Here is a 6,450-nt window from a genome sequence, read left to right as displayed (position 1 = left end):
CGAGCCCTGGGTATCCTGCTCTGTCTTCGAGAAAATAAAAGCTCAGATGGGCCGATCTGGAATCTTACCTCCCCTTTCTCTGCTTTGCCCACCCAGAGAATTTGCCCCACCCATGAGAGAGAGACATTATGGCTTTCAAACGAGCAAAGTGGCAGTTAGTCAAGGCCACACCCCCAACCTCCACCTTTTACGTACATTTACTATTGTTTTTATTGCAGTACAAGTCCAAAGTCAATACTCTGCACTACGCAATCCTACTTGGCTGGCCATCTAGTGTTAATAGGAGTTTTGGGTGCGAGTGTGACAGCCATGCCAATCACTTTTCTTACTACTTCAGATCTACAGTTGCTAAAGAAATTAAATATCTTGGGTGCCCGGATACTTAGTTGGTGCAGCGCCCATAACATAGAGGTTTACTCCTCAACGGTGCAGGCCCATGTCTGACTCCGACCTGCGTCCCTTTGCTGCATGTCATTCCTCCTTCTCTCTCCTGTTTTATGTCTTCTGCTGTCCTATCAAAATAAAGGCTGAAAATGCCCCAACAATTACACACACACACACACACACACACACACATATATATATATATATATATATATATATATATATATATTATATTATATTATATAATATGTATAATATAATCTATATATCTCTAATTAAATCTTACTGTGACAAAGACCAGTTACCTTGAAACATTTTAACGTCCCAATTCATTTGGTGCTTTACAAGATTTCTTATCTCTAATAAGAAAATATACAGTTTTATCACACTAAAAAAACGTTTTTAAGGAAGTCAGTTTTTACCTCGATTGCACCCTTTGGAGATTTTTGTTTTTAAAAGCATTGTACAACAAAGACACCTATTTGACACTACATAACAACCAATGAAAAATAGCCTTTAGGCTAATTCTGGTACTTTTAACTCATGTATAATCATGTGTTTTTATTGGTCTCCTTCTTACATAAATTGAATAGAAACACATCCTGTTCTCTCTTGATAATGTACAGACCTCACTGCAGACAGTTTTCTTGGAGATAAATTACTCAGTAATTACTCAGTCAACTGAAAACTGCTGATCAGCGTTGATTTTTCAATGCACTCACCTCCATGGTATAGGGATGGTGGCAGAAATCTCAGACGGATATCTAAAAACCTCAGCAATTCTTTTTCGGGAGAACTGAGCTTTTTTTAGGTGTCTTTGTTTTGATTGTCCTTTCAATTACTCTGAACTCGCTCTTGGAGTTTTTGGTTGCTGGTTCAGTAATCGCTTCCCAAATAGTCTGTCCTCATGTCCTGAGGCCGGATTGCTGAGATGTTCACAGCTGATAACGTTGAATCCATATTCTATATACCCGGGACCGAGGATGAATTACGATTTAGGAAGTAATTCGAGGGGGATTTTACCCATCTTGCCTCTACATGTTGGTGGGGCCGATAGAGGGGCTGTTATCCTACATATGTTTGCAGATGAGCAGAGATGAGCCGGGCATTTGGCTTCTGGGTGGGTCAGTCCAGTACACAGACTGACAGCCACACAAATGGGCGGATTCATGGAGGTGGGGGGCTACAGATACAAACAGACAGAAATACAGATAGATCCGTGGGAGTGCAAATCTGCAGGAATCATATCCACAGAGGTTGGAAATGTGCTAATCAAGGGCAGAGCCTGCCTGCATGACTTCCACAGTAGGTGTGTGTGTGTGTGTGTGTGTGTGTGTGTGTGTGTGTGTGTGTGTGTGTGTGGGGGTGTGGTTGGGGGGTGTTGGGGGTGTGTGGTGTGTGTGTGTGTGTGTGTGTGTGTGTGTGTGTGTGTGTGTGTGTGTGTGTGTGTGTGTGTGTGTGTGTGTGTGTGTGTGTGTGTGTGTGTGTGTGTGTGTGTGTGTGGATGTGTGTGTGTGTGTAGTGTGTGAGACTGTCCTGGGTTTTTAGATAAGCTCAGGGACACACAATGTTTCTCTACCCGGAGTGCAGCACCTGCCCTTTATGTGCTACAGCTAATCCGCTAAAACTGACAGCTCCTGCTTACTTTTTCCTGCTGAGTTTGGTCACACGTAACACCAGGAGCCAGATAAACATGGAAATGCACATGTGATGCGTTGCAAAGGTTTTACTCATTCTTTACCGCAGACCACTTCATTGTCAAGTCATTACCATTAATGTTCTCCATGTAGCGCTGATGAGAGCTAATGTGATATGCGCTGAAAGGCATGATGCAAAAGAAAGTGGCGTATTGATTGGGAGCAGTTTAGATAATCCTTGTCTTTATTCAGCCTGTGATCATGGGAGCGGCGGCATGCGTCTGTCTTTTGTGACATTGGCGAGCGCCTCTGGCTGAATTGGCTCTCACTCGGTAGCATTAAAGAGTAATTGGCTGTGTTTGTACTTCTGTGAATCAATCAGGTTCTCTGTGGGAACTCTGCCTCCGCCGTGTAAAAACGAGGATGTAATGACAGGGAACGAATGAGCAACAGCGCCCGCTCCTCCTCAGTATATTCTGTATATTGTGGAAAGACTGGGTCGGGGGGGGGGGGATACAAAGAGGACAGGCAGTAAGTAAGGTAGCTAAAGACAAGGACAAGCTAAAAGGCAGCAGTGCAAGCCTCTGCCAACAACTTCCTGTAAGCTGTGCCCTTCATAAAAGTTTGTTGATTGTCTTCCCAGACAGAACACCTGTTTAGTAATCAACTCGAAAGTCCTAGACATTCCCGCCAGCACCTGAATACACCAGAAGACAGGACAATGCCTGTACTTAATAGTGTTAAAATGCCCATGTTGCTCGGGCGCCCATATAGCTCAGATGGTAGAGCGGGCGCCCATATATAGAGGTTTACTCCGACCTGTGGCTCTTCACTGTATGTCAGTCCCCCCCTCTCTCGCCCCTTTCATGTGTTCAGCTGTCCGGGCAAATATAGGCCTAAAAATGCCCCCCCCCAAAAAAAATAATAGGGCTAGAACGTCTTGTAGAGATGTTTTTATTTTTAATTTTTTTTCATTTTAAGAAATTTATATAATTTAGGTAGCATAGCATTGCTAATGACACTGCATACAGAAACAATAAATGACGTATAAAAGAAAGAAAATAAAAAAGGAAGAAAAAATGTATATAACAAAAACAATATTCATTAAAATATAATTGTTACAAACAGCTGATAACCTAGATATGCGTTTGTAAAATATACATATATTGTAGCATGATACTGCACATTCAAGAAGAATAATAATATTTTTACAACAGCGACTGGGTAAAATAGATATACCTTGTATTAATATTAATATAAGATTACAAAGATTCATTGCAGACTATTTTAATGAACCCTTAACAGTTATTTGACAAGTTAAGGCCACCTGTATTATATGTAGAAAGCCAAAAAAACTGTCAAGGGGAATGCATTTTCATCCATTCACTATTATAAAGTCTGGCATTTCTTTAAAATTTTACATAGGAGTCCTGCTTTCCTACAATGTTGGCATCATTCCAATCCAGAATGAACTGACCGTCACAGGACTCCATTACTGTATTACAATAGGTCTCTATTTAAGGCTGGGTCACCATGGAGATCTCACCAGCTGATCCACAGGTCAAGACATATACAGTATATGTGCTAAAGTCTAGCTAGAAAGGTCAATGGTTCGATCCCCCGACCAGCAGGATAAATGTCAGTGGGGAAACAGAAACCGCTCCCTTATTACCACAACTAAGGAACCCTTGAGCAAGACCCCTAACTCCAAACTGCTCCAGTGAGCTGCTCAGTGGCCAACAGATTAGACTTTGGTTATACTCTGAAATGTTGGGTGAATTCAATCAGCTGTGTGAGTGTGGAACAGGGCATTGTTTAAACCAAAACTACACCGGTTAAAGGATAATTCCAGTTTATTGCAACTTGAATTTTGTACATTTGGCCCACAGGTTTTATCGTAACAGTGTACTTACTAAGTTAATTGCTGAAATCTTGGAGGCGGCAACATTGCTCAAAACAAGTCAGACTGGGCCAGAAACACAGTCGGTGTATTTTATGGGTTTTAAGCAAACACACAGATTAGCCAAGCTTATTTGTTCAAAGCGTCAATCCTCCCGGAATTGACTTTGATTTATCTTACTAATATAGCTATGCCACAATTAAGCAAATAAGGTGGTTAGCATAAAGTTATAATAACTGATAAATTCGATGGCGAAGATCCCAGTAAAAATGAATCTGATATCATCCTTAAGTACATAAAAACCTTCCTGTGTGCGAACAAACAAGGAGATGGACAGACGGACGGACAGGGTTAAAAATAACAACAAAAGCCCTCTTTTCACTGCTCAAACAGAGATAATGAAAGAGAGGACAGTGTTGGGAAGTACAAGCATTAGTGCTAGCCAAGCTTTGCCCATGTTCCTGAAATACTGAGACCGTGAGGACAGCTTCTCTGTGTTCAGCGGGTGGATTGACTCGGCCCACTGTGCAACACTGGCAGAAGTCTGCCGGAGTCACAGTGGGTGAGCACTCTGGTAAAAGGTCAGTGATAGACCTGTCATGAATTACAGTCATTTCACTGAAATACTGTGTGTGTGTGTGTGTGTGTCTATGTATGTATTGCTACTCCTCTGAGTCCTTCCTCTCCCCATGTCCCACTTTTCTAACTCTCTTCTGGGTGGCATCCATCTCTGCCATCTGCACTACACTGACTGCATGCAACGCTGTCCTTGGCATCGCTCTGTTCCCTCGCCTCATTCCTCATATGGTTATTTATCCCTGCTTATTCCCATTCATTTTCAGGACCATTTCTGAGCTGGAGGGGATTGGGGTGGTAATCCTCGAGCCACAGGGCTTGCTGGCTTGCTACTCTGCATGGTCTACGGGGCTAAAATATTCCAATTTCCTTTGGAATCAAGCCTGAAAGCTCCAGCAAGCCTGCAAAACGTATTTGCTCCAAGGAGCCTAATGGGAGCGAGTGCATATTACCTGAAGGCCTGTTTTATTTAATTAGCATGTATCCGTGTTTTACCCCAAGCGTTAGGACAATTTGCTATTCTCTATTAGCTCGTTTGTGATATGTCATCAGATTGCCAAAGTGATAGGCAGATTGTCTTTATCACACAGTAAAGCTGCATACACCGCTATTCCTCGTTGAAAAATGTAATACTTAAGGCAAAGATCTTATCACTACTGTAATGTTTTTTTTTTCTTCGGAGGAGCAACATTTAAGACTGACAAACCTCAATTTAAGCAGTAACAATTTTTTTGTAAAGCTGAGGTCTCAGGCATGAACGTATCTCAGACTTCAGAATCAGAATCAGAAATACTTTATTGATCTCCGAAGTAGGGCTGCTCGATTTAGGGAAAAATCATAATCACGATTATTTTGGTAAATATTGAAATCACGATTATGTAACAAGATATTGCACAGACTTGGAAAACGTGTTGCATTTATTAAAAAGACACCTTCAACAATTCTTAAAACATTGTACATATTATTGTAGGCTACTTTTTGAACTATAAAATAAAATAAATATAAATTTCAAATCAAAGTATAAAAGAGTTATTCCTGTATTTACTTCCACAACTCTTTAAAACAAGTAGGCAACATTTTGGCAAAATATAAACAAAAGCAACTCAATCCACGAATATAAAAGGCTGGCCCATCCATCAGCGGCCAGCATTAAAAGCTAATAAGTTAAATATTAGAGCATATCTTTTAGATAAATAATAGGCAACAGACTCTGTTATTATTTTGTGCCTTTCCGAATTCAACAGATAAGGAGTTGCGCTGTACAGAGTGTTTGTTATGGATGTCTGGGTCACGGAGGATGTTGAGGGAGTTAATTGCCGTTTCTGTTTCTTTATTAAATTGTCATAGTCACTCTGTGTTTAATTTCAAGTGGTTAAACAAATTCGTGGTGTCCTTACTTGCAGCCACTACCATGTAGTAAATCTTGCACGTAGCATGTTTCTGCTCGTCGTCGATTCCTCGAAGCCAACTGTTCCCAACAGTGGAGTTGGTTTTGCCTTTTTGCTTACCAACGCTCTGCTGTGGCTGCCCTCCTTTCTGCCATCTTTACTCTCGCTAAGTTTTTAAATTCCAGCGAGTAACTGCACGCGACCTGCCTCCCTGACAGTGTAGGCTGAAAGCGTTTGGCTTCGGAGGGGCGGATGTGCGCATGACGTGGTGCGCGCGCTCCATCAGAACACACGAGGAAATTACAAAACAAACATAATGGCAAATAATCGTTTTTACTCGATTGTACTATTTTGGTAATCGTTGGATGCCAAAATCGAAACCGAAACCGAAATTCAATTAATTGCACAGCCCTACTCCGAAGGGAAACTCTGTGTTACAGTTGCACAAATAGTAGAAATATAATTAAAGAAATACAGAAATATCAGGAGTGTGGATATTTACATAGTTAAAGGAATAGTATGATACAGTATTTACATAATTAAGGTGTTGCAATGGTGAAAAGTA

General features: G+C 41.1%; 1 protein-coding gene and 1 long non-coding RNA gene across 2 annotated transcripts in view; both read left to right on the top strand.

Moving 5' to 3' along the window:
* The window catches only part of LOC116693743 (protein kinase C-binding protein NELL1), a 296,583-nt gene that overhangs the window by 136,223 nt on the left and 153,910 nt on the right, over positions 1-6,450 (top strand). The gene's annotated exons all lie outside the window — the stretch shown is intronic.
* Positions 1,883-6,450, top strand: part of LOC116693794 (uncharacterized) — a 22,127-nt gene continuing 17,559 nt past the window's right edge. The window contains exons 1-2 of the long non-coding RNA XR_004332989.1: positions 1,883-1,892; positions 5,979-5,982. This is a non-coding gene — a long non-coding RNA (uncharacterized LOC116693794). The remainder of the gene's footprint in view (positions 1,893-5,978; positions 5,983-6,450) is intronic.

Source organism: Etheostoma spectabile, chromosome 1, assembly GCF_008692095.1.
Source record: "Etheostoma spectabile isolate EspeVRDwgs_2016 chromosome 1, UIUC_Espe_1.0, whole genome shotgun sequence".
NCBI lineage: Eukaryota > Metazoa > Chordata > Actinopteri > Perciformes > Percidae > Etheostoma > Etheostoma spectabile.
Note: the sequence above shows the minus strand (reverse complement) of the source record. Positions and strands in the feature narration are given on the sequence as shown.